Source organism: Neolamprologus multifasciatus, chromosome 12, assembly GCF_963576455.1.
Source record: "Neolamprologus multifasciatus chromosome 12, fNeoMul1.2, whole genome shotgun sequence".
Classification (NCBI taxonomy): domain Eukaryota; kingdom Metazoa; phylum Chordata; class Actinopteri; order Cichliformes; family Cichlidae; genus Neolamprologus; species Neolamprologus multifasciatus.
Genome location: NC_140450.1, coordinates 32,755,074 through 32,780,410, shown reverse-complemented (window position 1 = coordinate 32,780,410; position 25,337 = coordinate 32,755,074). Strand labels below are relative to the sequence as shown.

General features: G+C 48.1%; 2 long non-coding RNA genes across 2 annotated transcripts in view; one reads left to right on the top strand and one right to left on the bottom strand.

Moving 5' to 3' along the window:
• LOC146507337 (uncharacterized) overlaps positions 1 to 25,337 on the bottom strand; it is a 153,371-nt gene that overhangs the window by 80,534 nt on the left and 47,500 nt on the right. The window lies entirely within an intron of this gene.
• Positions 13,087 to 15,692, top strand: LOC146507338 (uncharacterized). Its single transcript, XR_014877261.1, has 2 exons — positions 13,087 to 13,868; positions 14,016 to 15,692. It is a non-coding gene; the product is annotated as an uncharacterized LOC146507338 (long non-coding RNA).

Sequence of the window (25,337 nt, the reverse complement as noted above, 5' to 3'; positions counted from 1 at the left end):
GTTAATGGTGTTGAAGTTTTTCTGTTTTGGTTGTATAAATTTACCACTATACGATCACACTGCAAGTGGAAATGTAATTCTGAGAATAATGGAGGATTCCTGCGAGACTTTGTGCTGATTGCCCACGACATTAAAAAGAGAGCATTCTAACCATTGCCTTTTTGTTGTGAATGCAGACCAGAGAAGACACTACACAGAGGTCACATTGGTGCTGTGACTCGTTCCTGACGCTGCCGAATCGGGCTGGTGTCTTCTCGTCGCAGCATCATCGTGGAGCATCGGCTTCCTTATTGTTTAGTCTGTTGGGTAACGGAATCAAACTTTGGGGACTGTTGGACATACTTTTATATTGGCTTTGTATATTGCCATATTGTATTAAGCCCACCTTAGCTCGATTAATATCCTGCTAGATATGGATCTGAGTGACTCTGATGACACCCCGAATGTGACTCCCTTTGTTGTGGGTAGGGGTAGGGGGTTCAGAACTGTTCCTTTTTCACTGGGTGACTGTCGGGTGGGGCATAGAGCAGCAGATAGCTCTTGTGAGCTTGTGGCTGAGTCACAGTCAGTACAGTGCACTAAGGCATCTACCTCAGACCCCCCAATAACTGATGTGAGTCTAGTCGACCAAATGAGCGACATTGTGCAGCAAATTGGGCAACGCCTGGCTGATAGCATTCTGTCACACCTGACTACGCCACACACTTCGAGCCCTGCACCTGCTACATATACATGTCCTGAGGTGGCGCATGAAACAACAGATCTGCCCTCCGGCCGCTCACTAGATCTTTCTCAAGTCCAGCTGGTGGCTCCACGACAGGTTAAAGACCCACCTGTGTTTCGGGGGAGAGTTCGGACTCATTGTCTGTTGATGAGTGGCAAGAAGCCATGCAGAGTTACATAAAGAAGAGTGGCATTCTCCCAGAAAACCAAGCTGAGGAGATTTTGATGCATCTGAGAGGCAGGGCAAAAGATGTTGTGAAATTTGGTGTGAGGAATGGTGGAATTGATGTCCAGCATAATCCACAAGCTATCTACAGACTTCTGCACAAACATTTTAGTTCCACTCAGTGCTCGTCTGTGCCCCTGGCTGACTTGTATTCCACCCTGCCGAAGGACCAGGAGGATCCATATGAGTATTGGCTGAGGCTGAACAAGGCTGCTGATGTTGTTGGCAACTGTCTTAAGGAGCAGGGGAAATCTTTTGAGAACTCTGGTGTGGAGGTTGCACGCATGTTCATCAGACACTGCCCCTGCAGAGACTTGGTTCTTATTTTTAGAACCAAAACGTGATAAATGGTCAGCTCGTGAAGTTCAGGAGGTACTGGATGAGTATCACCTGTGTAAGGGGTTCCAGTCTCCTCCACAGAAGGGTAACTGTGTCTTTGTGAATAAGGCAGAGGTTAGCACAAATGCTACTCCTTGCTTGGCTGACCATGAGCAGAGGCCAGCTGTGAGTCAGGATAGCTCGGCTATTGAGAGGTTGATCAGCATGCTAGAGAAGGTGCTGCTTCAAGGCCCAGGCTATGCTCGAGCTAATGCCAGGCGACAGAGTGCCCGACTGCCGAGAATACCGGGCTTAGATGACACACCATGTTCCATCTGCAGAGATAGCTCCCACTCCACACTCACGCACTGTCGGGAAAACAGATTGTGTTTCCTGTGTCACCTACCTGGTCATTCGAGACATAACTGCCCAGAGGGCAAGTGTACTCCTTCCAGTGGTCATCAGGGAAACTGAACGATCTGCGTGGAGGGGAGGACAGCGCAGATCCAGCAAGTAAGCCTCCCATCTTGGACATGACTGGTATTAATGATTATGACACTTTGTATTCCACTTACAGTGGCATCGTCCCGCCAAATAAAACACTGATTGCACAGGGCTTGCATAGGCTCTCAAACACTGATAGCTTATTCTACTCTGCAGTGACTACTAGTAGTGGACAAGTTCTTAAAGCATTAGTGGACAGTGGATCTATGGCGTGCACCATAAGTGAGACAGTTGATGAGAAACTTTCACAATCGATACCCGATATTGAGAGACGTTCAGCTGAAGACGTTGTCATTGTTGGTTGTGGGGGTCACCTCGTTACGCCTTCTGCTATGTATGATCTTACAGTATCAATATATGGCTTTAAGGTGGTGATTCCTGTTCTGGTGGTTCCGGGCCAGGCTGATGACATGATTCTGGGCAGCAATGCGATAAAGTGGCTTATTTCACAGTTAAAAATGACTGTTGGTACCCAGGATGATGCTTTTCCTCATTTGGCAACTTTGCTGTCCTATTCTGATGACTGTGATGGCAGAGCAATGCCTCCAAGTTTTGGCACTGCAAAACTTAAGAGACACATCACATTGCAGCCCTTGTCTGAACATTTAGTGTGGGCTAAACTCCCTGCTCCTGATGCCTCAGCGGTGGGAAGTGCTGTCATTATTGAACCCACTCAGTCTCGATCCAAACTTGCACAGATCCTAGTGGGGCGAGTTGTCACTTCCTTGTTTGGGGATGGCTGGGTCCCTGTTAAAGTGGTGAATCCCTCCGACAAGCCCCTCACTCTCAGGAGAAATGCTAAGGTTGCTGATGTGTCCCTGTCTTTCTGTGCAGGACTTACCTGAACCTGTTCAAATTCGATCCAGTACGCAATACACACAGAACTCGTCGCCCGCACCGAGATCAGAAGCGGAGATGTCACAGCGCTTGTGTGATTTGGGCCTGCAGGACCTGGACCTCTCGTTCTGTGAAGTTTCCCCAGAATGGAGAGATAGGCTGCTGCGACTCATTGAGCAGTATGAGTCCATCTTTTCAAGGCACAAAATGGACTGCGGTGAGGCTGCTGACTTTGTCCACAGAATCCGCCTGGTGGATGACAAGCCCTTCAGACTGCCATACAGACGGGTCCCACCATGCCATTACGAGAAGCTTCGCACTGCTCTAGATGAGATGGAGGAGTCAGGGATAATCCGTAAGTCCCAGAGTGAATTCTCATCCCCCCTTGTCTTAGTTGTTAAGCCGAATAGTGACCTGCGCATATGCAATGACTTTAGATGGTTAAATGCAAGAACAGTTAAAGATGCACATCCATTGCCTCATCAGTCAGACACCCTTGCAGCACTTGGGGGGAATGTTTTTTTTTTCTACAATGGATCTCACATCGGGGTTTTACAATGTCAGACTCCACGAGGACGACAAAAAATACACGGCATTCTCCTCCCCATTTGGCCTTCATGAATATAACAGGATGCCTCAAGCCTGAAAAATAGTCCTGCTACTTTTATGCGAATGATGATGTCCATTTTTGGTGATGAGAACTTCACAAGTTTGTTGTGTTATCTGGATGACCTTATGGTCTATGCCCCATCTGAACAGGTGGCTCTTGAACGTCTGCAGATGGTTTTCTCACGACTTTCTGCCAACAACCTGAAGCTCTCACCTAAGAAATGCCACTTTCTTCAGCGGTCTGTGAAATTCCTGGGACACATCATATGTGGTGAGGGTGTGAAAACAGAGCCAAGTAAAGTGCAGGCTATAGACAATGTGCAGGAAGCAGACCTGATGGAGTCTGACGGGGTGACACCAAGTGCAAGGAAAATCAGATCCTTCCTGGGGATGGTTCTCTACTACCACCATTTTATCGAGCGGTCCTCTGCAAAAGCTAAGCCACTGTTTGATCTTGTGGCTGAACCAGCTGCGCTGCGCAAGAGAGGTAGAGGCCATAAGCCTAAATTTAAAAGGGGCCACGTGAAGCTGTCTCCAGCTGACTGGACTGATGAGTGCAGGGAAGCATTCAAGGCCCTAAAACATGAACTTGTGCATAGTGTCACATTAGCCCATCCAGATTTTACTGCGCCCTTTCTCCTTGCAGTTGATGCTTCCTTTGACGGCCTTGGAGCCGTCCTCTCACAGTTGCCCCCCGATGGTAGCATCGCCAGACCAGTGGCATTCGCCAGTAAGACCCTGTCACACTCTCAGCTAAACTATCCAGCGCATCGTTTGGAGTTTCTTGCTCTGAAGTGGGCAGTCTGTGACAAGTTTAGCCATTGGCTGAAAGGGAGCCACTTCACAGTGTGGACGGACAATAACCCGCTGACATACATCTTAACCAAGCCTAGGTTAGATGCATGTGAGCAACGATGGGTTTCAAAGCTTGCAGCATACAGTTTTGAACTGAAGTATGTCCCTGGAACCAAAAATGTTGTCGCGGATGCATTGAGTAGAGAGCCATTTGTCCAGTCGTGCATAGGCCACAGGCTAGTCACTGAACCTTATGCTGCCCTATTGAACCAAATGCATGGTCTGGTGGATGGGACTGTGCAAGATATGTTTCGGTGTGCTGCAAACTGCCAGTTGGTCGTGGATCAGTCTGAGGTGGAAGCTACCACTATCCTAGCTAACCCTCAGGGTTGTCTCTCGTCACAGGATGTTTCTGCTGTGTTGGGTGCACATGACACTGGTGGTATCAGCCATGTGAGAGGTGTGGGATCTAATATCCCTCAGGTCCCAACTATTGCCCGTCCTGCCTGTACACCGAGAAGTGAACTCACTAACCTGCAGGAACAAGATGAGGTTTTGGGCAGAGTTTCCTTTTATGTCCGGCGTCACAAGAGGCCCACCAGGCATGAACGTGCTGGCGAGTCCCGTGGTGTAATGAAATTACTCAGACATTGGTCCAGACTCTTGATTAAAGATGGTATGTTGTATAAGCTGAAGAAAGACAGGAACATGGACGTGACGATTTACCAGTTTGTTGTCCCAGACAACCGGGGCTTCAGACTCGGAAAGGAGAGGGTCATGCCATGCGACAGCTGAGCGTCCCAGCACTTTTTCCACAAACGTCACCCGTCTTTCCAGGGTCGAGCGCCGGAGCTGGCGACAAAACGCACAGGCTTCGGGCTCCGTAAATACTCTCCTAGCATGGACGATCCCCAGGCAGACAAGGCAGGCATCGTGCTGGTTGCTGTCGTGCAAAGAGAAACCGCATCCCTGAGGACAGGGGTGAACAGAAGATTCCTGCTTTGCTCGCTTCGGTTTGGAGTCCATTCCAAAAAACAAAGCAAAACGCTGCACGGGAAAACTTGAAATTAGAGCTCCGCGGGCAGCCTACACACCAACTGCGCGGTGGAAGCTAACACCAACAGGGGCAGTTAAGCTAAGTTCAAGTCGGCAGACAACGGAGCTAACAAGCAGCAGCAAGCTAGCCCAACTCAGCAGAGGTGTTCTCAGCGCATTGAAGAGCGTAAAAACTGAGGGATGACTGTGATGACAGCAGCTATATGTGCAGGCAGGGCCGTGCGCGTGTCATCACACGTCATCTGCCTTAAAAGCGTGATTAAAGGTTTCTTCAGCCAGGACACGCGAGGGCGTGATATCCCATACTTATGTGTTGTACCGAGTGAATCGACTGAAAAGGAACAGCACTTTCCCACTAACTGCCTAACCAAAATCTACTTAACTGAAGCCTAGTCTTCATGCAGTTACTTACAGTGGGTACTTATGCACTAAAAACCGCCAGAAAGACAAAGGCAACTGCACAAACAGCGACCCCCTCAATTCTGGGGACGTGCTCCCGAGACAACTGCTCTAACCGTGTTCACCGCAACAAAAATTCCATCAATGTTTCTCAAGAGAGAAACACTCCTTCAACCTAACAGGGAAAGCACTGATTTTAACCCATGCATATTCAATAATCAACACAGCGCATGCTGTAGGACACACAAAGTTCACACAAGACAGCACACCAACAGTAAACTTAAGTCTATAGCAAAACATCAGTGATTTCCCAACTTGTGGCTTAAGTGCTCTTGTCAGCTTAAGTGGATCTATTTTCTTCACACCCTCTTCCTCAAACCTGACAATTACATTCATACTCGCATTTGTTCCTTCTTCATTACCTTCACTGTCAGTCCCTTCCGTACTACCCCCACTTCTCTTTTTCCTCTTCCTTTCACTAGCTCTGCGCCTCTTCCCCCCTTTCCCACTTTTTCCCACTCATTCTCGTCACCCTGACCACCAATCTCTTCCTCTTCACTACCATCCATACTATTCCACTCACTCCTCCCGCTCTCCATTGGTGCCAACCCTGGTCTATGAGAAGAAGTCATTCATTTTACCTGACAACACGCCTTTCTTTACTAATGCAGCCTGTAACACTCCTTTAACCTCATCTTTCAACTCTTTATCCCCAACATCGACATCATAATGTTCAACAAGTTTCAACAGCTCTTCTTTAGTACAACTATTCAAGAGTTTCTCCGATGGAGACTGAACAAAAGCATCAACTGTAGCCATAACAAAGTATCGATCCTTGAAATGCAATTGAAAACAGCACTTTCCCACTAACTGCCTAACCAAAATCTACTTAACTGAAGCCTAGTCTTCATGCAGTTACTTACAGTGGGTACTTATGCACTAAAAACCGCCAGAAAGACAAAGGCAACTGCACAAACAGCGACCCCCTCAATTCTGGGGACGTGCTCACTTCTCTGTGAACACGTCTGCAGGAGTCTGCAGAAGTCTGCAGGAGACCGTTACCGGACCTGTACAGGCCTTCGGCCGACTCTCCTACTTACCTCACTCACACACCAAACCACCAACCAAACACACTAACTACAACAGCTATGCTGCAACCCCAGCAGCGTCCCGGCATGACGGCTCTGCTCGTTTCCCTCCTGAGGGACTCTCTGCTGACTGGTAAACAAAAGATGCTCTCTGGCCGTCCTCTCTCAAACCTCAGCTGGTTTAGTCAAGGTGTCTTTATATACACTGGGACTGGCCTTCTCAGGTGTGCTGCATCTATAATTGGGTCAGCTCCACCTACCTGCAAGAAACAGGTAACAGAAAAAGCAAAACACAAGGCCAGCCCACTGGCCGTCACAACACAGAAAACCATTCGCACCTGTCGGCAATTTAGACTCTTCCATTACCTATTGCCACTAACTGCAGGTCGTTGGACTGTGGCAGGAAGCCGGAGTACAAGGAAAGAACCCACGCAAAAACAGGAAGAACATGCAAACTCCACACAGAGCGACGGTAGAGCTGAACTCAAGACCTTCTTCCTGTGCGGTAACGGTGCTAACCACTGTGCCGCCCGCGTGTCAGCAACCGTCTCCCACAAATTTATACAAGTTCAATTACTTTCTTTTCAAGCTGCTTACACTACATTGACTTATGTTTTTACACAATCTCAGAAGAGGAGAGCCACTGAGGGAACGCCTTCCGCCCTCCGACGCCTCCACCGTGACCTCCACTTCTGAGAGGAATTGCCTACAGATCAAGTATGGAGTGTGCCTCACACGTTCTTTCTCAATGCTCAGCTTGTCTCCTTCCATTTGTAAGAGTAACAACATTCATTCATTTTACCTGACAACACGCCTTTCTTTACTAATGCAGCCTGTAACACTCCTTTAACCTCATCTTTCAACTCTTTATCCCCAACATCGACATCATAATGTTCAACAAGTTTCAACAGCTCTTCTTTAGTACAACTATTCAAGAGTTTCTCCGATGGAGACTGAACAAAAGCATCAACTGTAGCCATAACAAAGTATCGATCCTTGAAATGCAATTGAAAACAGCACTTTCCCACTAACTGCCTAACCAAAATCTACTTAACTGAAGCCTAGTCTTCATGCAGTTACTTACAGTGGGTACTTATGCACTAAAAACCGCCAGAAAGACAAAGGCAACTGCACAAACAGCGACCCCCTCAATTCTGGGGACGTGCTCACTTCTCTGTGAACACGTCTGCAGGAGTCTGCAGAAGTCTGCAGGAGACCGTTACCGGACCTGTACAGGCCTTCGGCCGACTCTCCTACTTACCTCACTCACACACCAAACCACCAACCAAACACACCTTATACCCAATCCATATCCATATCCGTATGGGATATCACTTTAATTACGCCTTTAAGGCAGATGACGTGTGATGACACGCGCACGGCCCCGCCTGCACACATAGCCGCTGTCATCACAGTCATCCCTCTGTTCGATAGCCGCTCTTCACCGAGCCAAACTGCTCAGTGGGGCCACCTTGTGTTGTACCTCGTTCCTCTCCTTCAGGGAACAGAAGTTATAGACATAACTATTCGTTCCCTTTCAGTCGATTCACTCGGTACAACACATAAGTATGGGACATATATACACGCCCCGCAGAGCAACCACTGAACCGGAATCGGACCACCACATCCTAGTGAGTGGTAGACCCAGCAGAAAGGACAGCATGAGCCACCGAAGGGGCTGTAACGTCCAACCGATAAAACCGCACAAAAGTGTGCGGTGATGCCCAACTAGCTGCCGCACAAATATCAGCTACAGGCACCCCTTTAAAAAGAGCCCATGAGGTTACCATCCCCCTGGTGGAATGAGCTCTCACCCCGTGGGGCAAAGCAAGACCACTGGTGCCGTATGCCAGTGAGATAGCTTCTATAATCCAGTGGGACAGCCTCTGTTTCGACAGAGCTCTACCTCTATTTGGATTAGCAAAGCAGACAAACAGCTGGTCACATAAACGCACATTCTGAGTGTGCTCAATGTAGGTGCGTAGCACACGCACTGGACAAAGAGAATGCATCCTCCTCTGCTCCTCAGATGCAAAAGGAGGGGAGCAAAAACTCAGCAACTCAAACTCCATTGAGCTAGAAGATGCAGGCATTATCTTGGGAAAATAGGCAGCATTTGGACGCAATACGACCTTGTGGCCATCAGAAGAGAACTGTGTGCAGGAGGGATGCACAGAGAGCGCATGAAGGTCACCCTCTCGCTTTGCCGAAGCCAAAGCGAGAAGTAATGCAGTCTTATATGAAAGAAATTTCATATCCACAGACTCAATGGGTTCAAACGGGGGGCTACAAAGGGCCTCCAGCACCAAAGACAAGTCCCAAGCAGGGACACTGGACTTAAGCACGGGCCTCAGCCGGCGAACTCCTTTCAGAAAACGTATGGCGAGGGGATGCGCACCTAGTGTCACCCCGTCAAAGCCAATATGACAAGCAGATATAGCTGCCAAATAAACCTTAATTGTTGAAAATGAAAGGCCCTTATCCAGCAGTTCCTGCAGGAATGTCAAAACATCCACAATAGAGCACTGAAATGGGAGAGTGTGGCGGTCCTGGCACCATTGCTCGAAGGCTCGCCATTTGTAAGCGTACAAGCCTCTAGTAGATGAGGCCCTAGCGCTCTGAATTGTCGCTATCACACTAGGTGGCAAACCCTTAGCAATCAAGTTTAACCTCTCAGCAGGTAAGCATGAAGGCGCCACAGATCTGGGCGCGGATGAAACACTTCTCCTCCCGCCTGAGAGAGGAGATCCCTGCGGAGAGGAAGCTGCCAAGGACTCGCTGCTAGCAGGCTGATTATCTCTGCATACCACGACCTTGTGGGCCACCAAGGGGCCACTAGAATCAGAGAGAGGGAATGCCAACGCACTCTCTCTAGAACTGGAGATATCATTTCCACTGGGGGAAATGCATACAGGAGCACGTCTGGCCATTGGTGCACCAGCGCGTCCAAGCCCAAGGGTGCATCGTGGTCGATTATGGAGAAGAACAGGGGCCAGTGAGTATTTACCCTGGAAGCAAAAAGATCTATTTGCACCTTGCCAAATAGGTCCCAAATCTGAGCCACTATTAAAGGGTGTAACCTCCATTCTCTCACCAGAGAACCCCCCCTGGAGAGAAGGTCCGGCCCCAGGTTCAGGTGGCCCGGGACATGGGTGGCTCTTAGAGACAGAAAATGAAGACTGCACCATAACAGCAGAGAGCGAGACAGCTTCAACAGGGGAAGAGAGCGTGTTCCTCCCTGCCTGTTTATGTAAGACACCACTGTTGAATTGTCCGTCCTGACTAAGACATGCTGGCCCTCCAGGACTGGACGAAAATGCTTTAGAGCTAAGAACACTGCTAACAGCTCTAAGTGGTTGATGTGCAGCTGGCGCTGGGCTGCGGACCAGATCCCTCTCACTGATGCACCCTCGCACAGGGCTCCCCACCCTCTTAGGGAAGCATCTGTGGACACCACCTTGCGAAACAACACCCTCCCAATCCGAGAGCCCTGATGCAGCAGCCCGGGCTCCCTCCAAGGACGGAGAGCTAGCATGCAAGACACGGTTACCGGCAGCCTCCTCCGGAGGTGAAGCGATGCACACAAACGGTGAGAGAGAGTCCAGCGTTGAAACGCTCTCATTTTTAACAGTCCAAGTGGCACTACGGCGATCATAGATGCCATCATGCCCAACAAGCTTAATATCGTCTGGAAACGCAGTCTGCGTCCCAACTGAAACTGAGCAAGGCAGCGATGAAACGTGGCCACTCTGTGCTCCGAAAAAGGTGCGCGGCTGGAAAGCGAGCATATTTCCAAACCGAGAAAAGTAATCTGCTGACTCGGGATTAGCGAGCTCTTTTGAAAGTTCACAGAGAACCCCAGTGTCTGAATGTGTGACAGAACCAGCGACAGCTGTGTCTCCACCTGCTCTCTGGAGCAAGCTACGAGAGCCCAGTTGTCTAGGTAGGCTAAGATGCGGATTCCTCTCTCTCTGAGAGGCGCTAGCGCTGCCTCGGCACATTTCGTAAAGGTGCGAGGAGCGAGTGACAGCCCGAACGGCAGCACTAGGTATTCGTAGGCTACGCCCTTGAATGCAAACCTCAGAAACTGCCTGTGTTTCGGGTGTATAGCCACATGAAAATAAGCATCTGTTAGATCGATTGTTGCAAACCAATCTTCAACCCAGGCTGAAGCCCGTCAGTGCTCCAGCATGGTTCCGGCTCGTCATCGGCTAACCCATCAACATATTCCATGTGGTCAGCCCAGCTAATTGCGGGGACATCGACCGGAAAATCCTCGACTTCGGACTCGGACGAAGCCGGAGCTCCAGACTCGGAAAGCAGAGGGTCATGCCGTGCGACAGCCGAGCGTCCCAGCACTTTTTCCACAAACGTCACCCGTCTTTCCAGGGTCGAGCGCCGGAGCTGGCGACAAAACGCACAGGCTTTGGGCTCCATCAATGCTCTCCTAGCATGGACGATCCCCAGGCAGACAGGGCAGGCATCGTGCTGGTCGCTGTCGTGCAAAGAGAAACCGCATCCCTGAGGACAGGGGCGAACAGAAGATTTCTGCTTTGCTCGCTTCGGTTTGGAGTCCATTCCAAAAAACAAAGCAAAACGCTGCACGGGAAAACTTGAAATTAGCGCTCCGCGGGCAGCCTACACACCAACTGCGCGGTGAAAGCTAACACCAACAGGGGCAGTTAAGCTAAGTTCAAGTCGGCAGACAACGGAGCTAACTAGCAGCAGCAAGCTAGCCCAACTCAGCAGAGGTGTTCTCAGCGAGGTGAAGAGCGTAAGAACTGAGGGATGACTGTGATGACAGCGGCTATATGTGCAGGCGGGGCCGTGCGCGTGTCATCACACGTCATCTGCCTTAAAGGCGTGATTAAAGGTTTCTTCAGCCAGGACACGCGAGGGCGTGATATCCCATACTTATGTGTTGTACCGAGTGGATCGACTGAAAGGGAACAGCACTTTCCCACTAACTGCCTAACCAAAATCTACTTAACTGAAGCCTAGTCTTCATGCAGTTACTTACAGTGGGTACTTATGCACTAAAAACCGCCAGAAAGACAAAGGCAACTGCACAAACAGCGACCCCCTCTATTCTGGGGACGTGCTCCCGAGACAACTGCTCTAACCGTGTTCACCGCAACAAAAATTCCATCAATGTTTCTCAAGAGAGAAACACTCCTTCAACCTAACAGGGAAAGCACTGATTTTAACCCATGCACATTCAATAATCAACACAGCGCATGCTGTAGGACACACAAAGTTCACACAAGACAGCACACCAACAGTAAACTTAAGTCTATAGCAAAATATCAGTGATTTCCCCAACTTGTGCCTTAAGTGCTCTTGTCAGCTTAAGTGGATCTATTTTCTTCACACCCTCTTCCTCAAACCTGACAATTACATTCATACTCGCATTTGTTCCTTCTTCATTACCTTCACTGTCAGTCCCTTCCGTACTACCCTCACTTCTCTTTTTCCTCTTCCTTTCACTAGCTCTGCGCCTCTTCCCCCCCCTTTCACACTTTTTCCCACTCATTCTCGTCACCCTGATCACCAATCTCTTCGTCTTCACTACCATCCATACTATTCCACTCACTCCTCCCGCTCTCCATTGGTGCCAACCCCGGTCTATGAGAAGAAGTCTGCAGGAGACCGTTACCGGACCTGTACAGGCCTTCGGCCGACTCTCCTACTTAGCTCACTCACACACCAAACCACCAACCAAACACACCTTATACCCAATCCACACTAACTACAACAGCTATGCTGCAACCCCAGCAGCGTCCCGGCATGAAGGCTCAGCTCGTTTCCCTCCTGAGGGACTCTCTGCTGACTGGTAAACAAAAGATGCTCTCTGGCCGTCCTCTCTCAAACCTCAGCTGGTTTAGTCAAGGTGTCTTTATATACACTGGGACTGGCCTTCTCAGGTGTGCTGCATCTATAATTGGGTCAGCTCCACCTACCTGCAAGAAACAGGTAACAGAAAAAGCAAAACACAAGGCCAGCCCACTGGCCGTCACAACACAGAAAACCATTCGCACCTGTCGGCAATTTAGACTCTTCCATTACCTATTGCCACTAACTGCAGGTCGTTGGACTGTGGCAGGAAGCCGGAGTACAAGGAAAGAACCCACGCAAAAACAGGAAGAACATGCAAACTCCACACAGAGCGACGGTAGAGCTGAACTCAAGACCTTCTTCCTGTGCAGTAACGGTGCTAACCACTGTGCGTGTGAGCAAACGTCTCCCAAAAATTTATACAAGTTCAATTACTTTCTTTTCAAGCTGCTTACACTACATTGACTTATGTTTTTACACAATCTCAGAAGAGGAGAGCCACTGAGGGAACGCCTTCCGCCCTCCGACGCCTCCACCGTGACCTCCACTTCTCAATCAATCTTTATTTATAAAGCACTTTTCATACAAAAAAAAAAAAAGTAGCACAAAGTGCTTTACATGGTTAAAAGCAGCCCCCCCCGACACACACACCCCCCACCCACCCACCCCACACACACCCCCACCCCCCCCCACACACACACGCGCACACTTAAAAAGTAAAATTGGACTGGGTACGCATGAGCCAAGTGAGGAAACACTATCACAGGGAGCCGTCTGCACCGGAAGCCGGTCACAGACCGCAGCCTCCAGGCTGGGCACACAGCAGGAGGGAGGCAAAGAAGCCCCCCAGCCAGGCTGAGAGGACCCCCAGAGCCCCAGCAGCCACGGTCGATCACAGCCCCGGTGCAGAGAGCGCCCTCCGAGGAAACACTGGAGATATGACACAATAGGATATATACTGGGTAAAAAGATAAAATAAATAAGAACGGGATACAATATAAATATAAATATAAATAGAGTAAGAAGATTAAAAAATGAATAAGAATAAAATCAATAAATATTAGGTAAAACCTAAATTAACAATAGAATAACAGGATAGAATAAATAAGCGTAAAATAAATAAACGTTAAGTAAAAGCCAAATTAAAAAGGTGGGTCTTGAGCCTGTTCTTAAAAACATGTACGTTCTCTGCGGCCCTGAGCTCCTCCGGCAGGCTGTTCCACAGACGAGGACCATACCACTGAAAAGCTGCCTCTCCGTGAGTATGTGTCCTGACTTTAGGGACAATCAAAAGGCCAGTACCAGAGGACCTCAAGGTCCGCGAGGGTTCATATGGTAAAAGCAGATCTGAGAGATAAGAAGGCCCAAGACCATTAAGACATTTAAAAACCAATAAAAGAACTTTAAAATCGATCCTGAAACACACGGGGAGCCAGTGCAGCGATTCTAAAACCGGTGTAATGTGGGCCCGCCCTCTGGTCTTCGTCAGCACACGAGCTGCAGAGTTTTGTAAAAGTTGTAAAGTTGAAATATTCTTTTTAGGGAGACCAGAGAGCAGGGCATTACAGTAATCAATGCGACTGGTAATAAAAGCATGCATCAACATCTCCGTGTTGGCCCGAGAGAGAATAGGGCGGACTCTGGCTATATTTTTTAGATGATAAAATCCAATTTTGGTTACATGTTTAATATGTGGGATAAAACCAAGCTCAGAGTCAAAAATAACACCCAGGTTTTTCACTTGTAGCGAAGGACATAGTGAAAATGGCTGTAATTTAGACAAGAGTTTCTCTCTCTGAGCCTCAGGACCGACAATTAAAACTTCAGTTTTGTCCTGGTTAAGCTGTAAAAAGTTTTCTGCCATCCAAGATCTTATATCTAAAATACAGTTAAAAAGGGCATCCATTGGTCTGGTGTCATCAGGAGACATGGAAATGTACAGCTGAGTGTCATCAGCGTAACTGTGGAAGTTCACTCCATGCCTCCTGATGACACCGCCGAGAGGGAGCATATACAAATTAAAAAGTACAGGGCCTAAAACTGACCCTTGAGGCACACCACATGTCATTTTATGGATCTTAGAGGAGCATGTATCCATACTCACCATAAAAGTTCTGTCTGAGAGATAGGAAGTGAACCAGTTGTGTACAGCACCAGAGAGGCCCACCATGTGTTTCAGTCTGTTTAAAAGAATAGCGTGGTCTACTGTATCAAAGGCTGTGCTTAGATCCAGTAGCACCAGGACTGAGAGCTTTTGGGAGTCCCAGTTACATCTAAGATAATTTAAAACCTTTAGGAGAGCAGTCTCTGTGCTGTGGTTCACCTTAAATCCAGACTGGAATATCTCCAGGATCTGTCTATCACTCAAAAAGTCATTAATCTGAGTAAAAACAAGTTTTTCTAAAATTTTACTTAAAAATGGTAAGTTGGATTCAGGTCTGTAGTTATTAAAATCATTACAATCCAAATTGCTCTTCTTCAGAAGGGGCCTCACCACCGCCGTTTTAAAGGCAGCAGGGAAGACACCCAACTGAAGAGAGCAATTCATCATGTATAAAAGCTCAGCTTCAAAAAATCCATAAAGTGTTTTAAAGAGTGAAGAAGGGATTGGATCTAAAAGACATGTGGTGGGTCTCACTGTGGAGAAAACTTTCTTAAGGTTCTCAGCATTAACCAGGACAAAGCTGTCCAGTGTCTCCTCAGGTACAATCGAGTCCTCAGATGTGTTTAAAATCATATCGCGAGAAGATAAAATATCAGATCTGATGGCGCTGATTTTTCCCCTGAAGTGGTCTGCAAACTGCTCACAGAGCGAGTCTGTGGGGGTTCTGTGGGAGCTGTTAAAATCAGGGTTAAATAAATGATCTATGGTGGAAAAGAGGACCTTGGGATTATTTTTGTTATTACTGATTATTTTGGCAAAGAATGAATTTCTTGAATTCCTTAATGTATTATTGTACATTTTAAGTTGCTCGCAAAATATTTCATGGTTGATTGTATTTTTATTTTTCCTCCATCTCCTTTCTGCTGCCCTGCAATTTCTTTTGAATTTCTTCGTTTCTCCAGGGTGATGCAAGTTTTACGTTAATCTTTTTGGTGGTAAGTGGAGCAACGGAGTCAAGGATTTTCTTCAGTTTGCTGTTAAAATGACTAAAAATAAAATCACAGGGTGCAGGTAAAATCACAGGGGGGCATTTGTCTAAAACCCTGGTAAAATTTGCAGCCACTTCAGAGGTTAGATAGCGCCTCCTCACAGTTCGCACCGAGGTCTCCCGCTGAATAAAACCGGTGATGTTAAAAAACACACAGTAGTGGTCAGAGACAGCCAAGTCAACAACAGAGGACACACTGGCGGACAGCCCATGGGTAATGACCAGGTCCAGGGTGTGTCCTCTGTTGTGAGTCGGCTGCGTGACGTGCTGGGTAAAATCCAAACAGTGAAGAATGTTTAAGAATTCTTTTGATGCAGGGTCAGAAGGATTATCTATGTGCAGGTTAAAATCACCGGTTAAAATTATCATATTATATTTTGAATGTATGTTTGTTAAAAATTCTGAGAATTCCTTGATAAAAGCAGCACTGTCTTTAGGTGGTCTATAAATTGTGACAGATAAAACTGGAGGGCTGCTGAAAACAATAGCATGGAATTCGAAAGTGGTAAAATGATCAAATAAAATGTGTTTGGTGGTGAGTGTGTTGTTGGCTAAAGATGCAGTCCCACCACCTCTCTTACCACTTCTAATAGAAAAAGAGAAATTAAAATTTGGTGGGGAGGCCTCAGTGAGAACAACTGGTGCATCCGAACCCAGCCATGTTTCAGTTAAAAATAAACAGTCAAGTTTATTTTTAACTGAAACAGTCAATGGATGTTGACATTTTTGAAGAGGCCGGAGGTTATTAATGTTTTTGGAGTTACTGGATTTATGATAATTCTGTTGCTCTCTGTTAGTGATTATAACGGGTATTGTGTTGACTGTGGGAGAGAAAAGTCCGAGTCCAGAGTTTTGTGTATTACTGTTAAAAGTGGAACAAATATAGGAGCTGGGACCAGGGGAACATCAGTCAGTGACAGACAGATCAGCAGGTAATGTCGGTTTGGGGTAGTGACAGGGCGGTGTGCGTGAGGACTGTACGCCAAATGCCAAATTGGCAGACAGCAAACGGCGTCCCCAGGCGTTGAGGTGGAGCCCGTCTGCTCCAAAAAGATGCCTCCTCTCCCAGAAGGCATCAAAATTGTTCTGAGAGGAATTGCCTACAGATCAAGTATGGAGTGTGCCTCACACGTTCTTTCTCAATGCTCAGCTTGTCTCTTTCCATTTGTAAGAGTAACAACTCCTTTTGCTGCTCAAAAGACAAAGCAACTGTAGTCGAGACCACAGACTGATCAACATCAGCCACTAAAGTCTTCATTTTACCTGGGAACACGCCTTTCTTTACTAATGCAGCCTGTAACACTCCTTTAACCTCATCTTTCAACTGTTTATCCCCAACATCGACATCATAATGTTCAACAAGTTTCAACAGCTCTTCTTTAGTACAACTATTCAAGAGTTCCTCCGATGGAGACTGAACAAAAGCATCAACTGTAGCCATAACAAAGTATTGATCCTTGACATGCAATTGAAAACAGCACTTTCCCACTAACTGCCTAACCAAAATCTACTTAACTGAAGCCTAGTCTTCATGCAGTTACTTACAGTGGGTACTTATGCACTAAAAACCGCCAGAAAGACAAAGGCAACTGCACAAACAGCGACCCCCTCAATTCTGGGGACGTGCTCCCGAGACAACTGCTCTAACCGTGTTCACCGCAACAAAAATTCCATCAATGTTTCTCAAGAGAGAAACACTCCTTCAACCTAACAGGGAAAGCACTGATTTTAACCCATGCATATTCAATAATCAACACAGCGCATGCTGTAGGACACACAAAGTTCACACAAGACAGCACACCAACAGTAAACTTAAGTCTATAGCAAAACATCAGTGATTTCCCCAACTTGTGCCTTAAGTGCTCTTGTCAGCTTAAGTGGATCTATTTTCTTCACACCCTCTTCCTCAAACCTGACAATTACATTCATACTCGCATTTGTTCCTTCTTCATTACCTTCACTGTCAGTCCCTTCCGTACTACCCTCACTTCTCTTTTTCCTCTTCCTTTCACTAGCTCTGCGCCTCTTCCCCCCTTTCCCACTTTTTCCCACTCATTCTCGTCACCCTGACCGCCAATCTCTTCCTCTTCACTACCATCCATACTATTCCACTCACTCCTCCCGCTCTCCATTGGTGTCAACCCCAGTCTATGAGAAGAAGTCTGCAGGAGACCGTTACCGGACCTGTACAGGCCTTCGGCCGACTCTCCTACTTACCTCACTCACACACCAAACCACCAATCCAATCCAATCCAATTTTGTTTATAAAGCACTTTAAAATACCCAGCACAGGAACAAAGTGCTGTACAGAAAATAAGTTAAAACAATAGAATAACAGAAAACAGCAAAATAAATAAATAAAACACATAAAACATAAAATTAAAACAGCCCTATATTAAAACAAAAACAAGATAAAACAGCATCGAATCACCTAAAAACAACTAAAATAAAAAATAAAAATAAAAATAAAAAACCAACATCTCACATGGTGTCAAAGGCCAGGGTAAAGAGGTGGGTTTTCAAGAGTGACTTAAAAACAGATAAAGAACTGGCCTGTCTAATCTCTAAAGGAAGCTCGTTCCACAGTCTTGGAGCTGCTACAGCAAAAGCACGATCTCCTCTAAGTTTACGCCCAGTCCTGGGTATCTTCAGGAGCAGCTGATCAGCTGACCTGAGAGAGCGGATGGGTGTATAAGGCTGTAGCAGCTCAGAGAGATAAGATGGAGCGAGGCCATGGAGAGCTTTAAAAGCAAATAAAAGAATTTTAAAATGAATCCTAAAAGAAATGGGCAGCCAGTGAAGTGAAGCTAAAACAGGGGAAATGTGCTCAAACTTTCGAGTGCCAGTTAAAAGACAAGCTGCGGCATTTTGCACCCTCTGTAGATGACTAATATATGACGCGCTGAACCCAATATAAAGTGCATTACAGTAATCCAGCCGAGTGCTAACAAAGGCGTGGATCACTGTCTCAAAGTGCTGCCGTGAAAGAATTGGCTTTATTTTTGCCAGGTGCCTGAGGTGAAAGAAGCTAGATTTTACCACTACTTTTATCTGATTATCAAACTTCAGATCACAGTCCACTTTGACCCCCAGGTTTGTGACAGTTGGCTTAACATACTGTGCCAGGGAATCTGCATACACATTGGGGGTCTCAGTGGGGCTACCAAAAACCATCACCTCTGTCTTTTTATCATTGAATCTTAAAAAGTTAACAGACATCCAAGCCTTAATGTCATCGAGACACTGAAGTAATGGCTGTGTAAGGTATCTGCCTTTTTTCTTTAGAGGGACATAGATCTGACAGTCATCAGCATAAAAGTGGAAAGCAATACCGTGCTTTCTCAGTACAGAACCAAGAGGAAGCAGATATAAAGAGAAGAGGAGGAGGCCTAGAACTGAGCCCTGTGGGACACCACACAAGAGGGGAGCGGAGGATGACACATAGTCACCAAGGCTGACACAAAAAGTTCGCCCCGCCAAGTAGGACCTGAACCACTCCAATGCTGTGCCCCTAATGCCCACCCAGTGCTCCAAACGAGAGAATAAAATGGCATAATCCACGGTATCAAACGCAGCTGTCAAATCTAAAAGCACAAGAACAACACAGTCCCCAGCATCAGTCGCTAAAAATATGTCATTAAAAACTTTTAAAAGGGCCGATTCAGTGCTATGAAAGGGTTTAAAACCAGATTGGAAAACCTCTAAAACATTTTGCTTTTCCAGGAAGGCCATTATTTGGCTGTAAACTACCTTTTCCAGAATTTTGGAAAGAAAAGGTAGTTTGGAGATAGGCCTGTAATTTGCAAGAACTGTAGGATCAAGAGCAGGTTTTTTAATCAGGGGTTTGACTACTGCATGTTTAAAATCTTTAGGGACAACACCTGACATCACACTATGGTTTACCAGCTCAAAAACCAAAGGACCAACTGTAGATAACACCTCTTTTAAAAGTTGAGGAGAGACAGCATCATTTGGAGACCCTGCAGGCTTAAGATGACCAACAGTCTCCTTTAAAAAGGATAGAGTCACAGGTTCAAACCTGTCAAAGACAGCAGAGCAGGAAACAGAGACTGAGAGGTCATGAGCACAGGGAGAGATTTGAGCCCTTGTGGAGGAGACCTTCTCAATAAAAAAGTGTAAAAAGGTTTCACAGGCTTCTGGTGAGGGCTCAATACAGTCAGTATGTGGCGCATTAAGAAAAGAGTCAATAGTTTTAAATAACCAAACACACCTTATACCCAATCCACACTAACTACAACAGCTATGCTGCAACCCCAGCAGCGTCCCGGCATGAAGGCTCTGCTCGTTTCCCTCCTGAGGGACTCTCTGCTGACTGGTAAACAAAAGATGCTCTCTGGCCGTCCTCACTCAAACCTCTGCTGGTTTAACACAGAAAACCATTCGCACCTGTCGGCAATTTAGACTCTTCCATTACCTATTGCCACTAACTGCAGGTCGTTGGACTGTGGCAGGAAGCCGGAGTACAAGGAAAGAACCCACGCAAAAACAGGAAGAACATGCAAACTCCACACAGAGCGACTGTAGAGCTGACCTCAAGACCTTCTTCCTGTGCGGTAACGGTGCTAACCACTGTGCCGCCCGGGTGTGAGCAACCGTCTCCCAAAAATTTATACAAGAGGCCCTCCGACGCCTCCACCGTGACCTCCACTTCTGAGAGGAATTGCCTACAGATCAAGTATGGAGTGTGCCTCACACGTTCTTTCTCAATGCTCAGCTTGTCTCTTTCCATTTGTAAGAGTAACAACTCCTTTTGCTGCTCAAAAGACAAAGCAGCTGTAGTCGAGACCACAGACTGATCAACATCAGCCACTAAAGTCTTCATTTTACCTGACAACACGCCTTTCTTTACTAATGCAGCCTGTAACACTCCTTCAACCTAACAGGGAAAGCTCTGATTTTAACCCATGCATATTCAATAATCAACACAGCGCATGCTGTAGGACACACAAAGTTCACACAAGACAGCACACCAACAGTAAACTTAAGTCTATAGCAAAACATCAGTGATTTCCCCAACTTGTGCCTTAAGTGCTCTTGTCAGCTTAAGTGGATCTATTTTCTTCACACCCTCTTCCTCAAACCTGACAATTACATTCATACTCGCATTTGTTCCTTCTTCATTACCTTCACTGTCAGTCCCTTCCGTACTACCCTCACTTCTCTTTTTCCTCTTCCTTTCACTAGCTCTGCGCCTCTTCCCCCCCTTTCCCACTTTTTCCCACTCATTCTCGTCACCCTGACCGCCAATCTCTTCCTCTTCACTACCATCCATACTATTCCACTCACTCCTCCCGCTCTCCATTGGTGTCAACCCCGGTCTATGAGAAGAAGTCTGCAGGAGACCGTTACCGGACCTGTACAGGCCTTCGGCCGACTCTCCTACTTACCTCACTCACACACCAAACCACCAACCAAACACACCTTATACCCAATCCATATCCATATCCATATGGGATATCACTTTAATCACGCCTTTAAGGCAGATGACGTGTGATGACACGCGCACGGCCCCGCCTGCACATATAGCCGCTGTCATCACAGTCATCCCTCTGTTCGATAGCCGCTCTTCACCGAGCAAAACTGCTCAGTGGGGCCACCTTGTGTTGTACCTCGTTCCTCTTCTTCAGGGAACAGAAGTTATAGACATAACTATTCGTTCCCTTTCAGTCGATTCACTCGGTACAACACATAAGTATGGGACATATATACATGCCCCGCAGAGCAACCACTGAACCGGAATCGGACCACCACATCCTAGTGAGTGGTAGACCCAGCAGAAAGGACAGCATGAGCCACCGAAGGGGCTGTAACGTCCAACCGATAAAACCGCACAAAAGTGTGCGGTGATGCCCAACTAGCTGCCGCACAAATATCAGCTACAGGCACCCCTTTAAAAAGAGCCCATGAGGTTGCCATCCCCCTGGTGGAATGAGCTCTCACCCCGTGGGGCAAAGCAAGACCAATGGTGCTGGATGCCAGTGAGATAGCTTCTATAATCCAGTGGGACAGCCTCTGTTTCGACAGAGCTCTACCTCTATTTGGATTAGCAAAGCAGACAAACAGCTGGTCACATAAACGCACATTCTGAGTGCGCTCAATGTAGGTGCGTAGCACACGCACTGGACAAAGAGAATGCATCCTCCTCTGCTCCTCAGATGCAAAAGGAGGGGAGCAAAAACTCAGCAACTCAAACTCCATTGAGCTAGAAGATGCAGGCATGATCTTGGGAAAATAGGCAGCATTTGGACGCAATACGACCTTGTGGCCATCAGAAGAAAACTGTGTGCAGGAGGGATGCTGGGGGCCGGAGGGTGGGCCTTTGCTCCAGGCCGACTGGCGTGGAGCTCGGGCCGGAGGATGTGCTCTCGCTGGTGGCACACCCACTTCAGCAGTGGGCGCCGGTCTCTTGCCAGTCGGCAGAGGAGCGGCGGGCCTGTGAGAGCTAGCTGCGGGCTTGGGCTGACGTCTGGGGATGATGTCGCGCAGAGCTTCCGTCTGCTTCTCCCTCAGATTGAATCTAGCCTGAATGGCTTCAAGTGAATGTCCAAATATCCCAGCCGCAGACACTGGTGCGTCCAGATATACAGCCCTGTCCCTATCCGGGACGTCAGACAGGGTCAGCCACAGGTGCCTCTGTGCCACTACTGTCGAAGCCATCCCTCTGCGCAGGGAGAGCGCTGCACAGCGAGACGCACGGAGGATGTAATCTGTGGCGACTCTGACCTCGTTAAGAAGAGGTGCCAGCGGGCTGTCATCAGGAACCAGTGATCCGAACTCCACCAGGCACATTGCCTGGTACGTCTGGAGCATGGTGACAGAGCTCATGGCACGAGCAGTGCTGGCCTGAGCTCTATAAATCTTCTCCAGCTGCGAAACAAAGAATCTGCAGTGCTTGGACGGCAGAGTTGCGGGGCCGCCGACACCATGGTTATGGGACGGGGCCAGATAAGCAGCCAGAGACGGCTCCATAGGGGGTGGGTTAGCTAAGCCAGCCCCCTCGGCGCCGTCCAATTCCATGTACTGTCCATAGCCGGGCACAGTGACGCGGGTAGACAGAGGTTTGTCCCATGATGCTGTTAGCTCGCAGAGAAAGTCTGGGAACATGGGAAGGCAGTTTTTGGCCGTTGCGGGCTCCGGTGGGAGGAAAAACCCCGCGAACCGCGATGGCTTCTGAGCTGGCGGAGGAGAGGGCCAGTCCACCTGCAGCTTCTCAGCAGCACGGAGAAACAGGGAGAAAACAGAGGTGTCGTCGTGGCCGACTGGCGCAGCAGCGGCGGTACATTGGGCCGACAATGAGCTCTCCTGCTCATCCTCCGACAAACCATGGATGTCCAGGCCGATGTCCAGCACGTCATCATCGTCCTGGGGAGCGCTGGCGGGCTTCAACCCAGGCTGAAGCCCGTCAGCGCTCCTGCATGGTTCCGGCTCGTCATCGGCTAACCCGTCAACATATTCCATGTGGTCAGCCCAGCTAATTGCGGGGACATCGACCGGAAAATTCTCGTCTTCGGACTCGGACGAAGCCGGGGCTCCAGACTCGGAAAGGAGAGGGTCATGCCGTGCGACAGCCGAGCGTCCCAGCACTTTTTCCACAAACGTCACCCGTCTTTCCAGGGTCGAGCGCCGGAGCTGGCGACAAAACGCACAGGCTTCGGGCTCCGTCAATGCTCTCCTAGCATGGACGATCCCCAGGCAGACAGGGCAGGCATCGTGCTGGTCGCTGTCGTGCAAAGAGAAACCGCATCCCTGAGGACAGGGGCGAACAGAAGATTTCTGCTTTGCTCGCTTCGCTTTGGAGTCCATTCCAAAACACAAAGCAAAACGCTGCACGGGAAAACTTGAAATTAGCGCTCCGCGGGCAGCCTACACACCAACTGCGCGGTGGAAGCTAACACCAACAGGGGCAGTTAAGCTAAGTTCAAGTCAGCAGACAACGGAGCTAACTAGCAGCAGCTAGCTAGCCCAACTCAGCAGAGGTGTTCTCAGCGAGGTGAAGAGCGTAAGAACTGAGGGATGACTGTGATGACAGCGGCTATATGTGCAGGCGGGGCCGTGCGCGTGTCATCACACGTCATCTGCCTTAAAGGCGTGATTAAAGGTTTCTTCAGCCAGGACACGCGAGGGCATGATATCCCATACTTATGTGTTGTACCGAGTGAATCGACTGAAAGGGAACAGCACTTTCCCACTAACTGCCTAACCAAAATCTACTTAACTGAAGCCTAGTCTTCATGCAGTTACTTACAGTGGGTACTTATGCACTAAAAACCGCCAGAAAGACAAAGGCAACTGCACAAACAGCGACCCCCTCAATTCTGGGGACGTGCTCCCGAGACAACTGCTCTAACCGTGTTCACCGCAACAAAAATTCCATCAATGTTTCTCAAGAGAGAAACACTCCTTCAACCTAACAGGGAAAGCACTGATTTTAACCCATGCATATTCAATAATCAACACAGCGCATGCTGTAGGACACACAAAGTTCACACAAGACAGCACACCAACAGTAAACTTAAGTCTATAGCAAAACATCAGTGATTTCCCCAACTTGTGCCTTAAGTGCTCTTGTCAGCTTAAGTGGATCTATTTTCTTCACACCCTCTTCCTCAAACCTGACAATTACATTCATACTCGCATTTGTTCCTTCTTCATTACCTTCACTGTCAGTCCCTTCCGTACTACCCTCACTTCTCTTTTTCCTCTTCCTTTCACTAGCTCTGCGCCTCTTACCCCCCTTTCCCACTTTCTCCCACTCATTCTCGTCACCCTGACCGCCAATCTCTTCCTCTTCACTACCATCCATACTATTCCACTCACTCCTCCCGCTCTCCATTGGTGCCAACCCCGGTCTATGAGAAGAAGTCTGCAGGAGACCGTTACCGGACCTGTACAGGCCTTCGGCCGACTCTCCTACTTACCTCACTCACACACCAAACCACCAACCAAACACACCTTATACCCAATCCATATCCATATCCGTATGGGATATCACTTTAATCACGCCTTTAAGGCAGATGACGTGTGATGACACGCGCACGGCCCCGCCTGCACACATAGCCGCTGTCATCACAGTCATCCCTCTGTTCGATAGCCGCTCTTCACCGAGCAAAACTGCTCAGTGGGGCCACCTTGTGTTGTACCTCATTCCTCTCCTTCAGGGAACAGAAGTTATAGACATAACTATTCGTTCCCTTTCAGTCGATTCACTCGGTACAACACATAAGTATGGGACATATATACACGCCCCGCAGAGCAACCACTGAACCGGAATCGGACCACCACATCCTAGTGAGTGGTAGACCCAGCAGAAAGGACAGCATGAGCCACCGAAGGGGCTGTAACGTCCAACCGATAAAACCGCACAAAAGTGTGCGGTGATGCTCAACTAGCTGCCGCACAAATATCAGCTACAGGCACCCCTTTAAAAAGAGCCCATGAGGTTGCCATCCCCCTGGTGGAATGAGCTCTCACCCCGTGGGGCAAAGCAAGACCACTGGTGCCATATGCCAGTGAGATAGCTTCTATAATCCAGTGGGACAGCCTCTTTTTCCACAGAGCTCTACCTCTATTTGGATTAGCAAAGCAGACAAACAGCTGGTCACATAAACGCACATTCTGAGTGTGCTCAATGTAGGTGCGTAGCACACGCACTGGACAAAGAGAATGCATCCTCCTCTGCTCCTCAGATGCAAAAGGAGGGGAGCAAAAACTCAGCAACTCAAACTCCATTGAGCTAGAAGATGCAGGCATTATCTTGGGAAAATAGGCAGCATT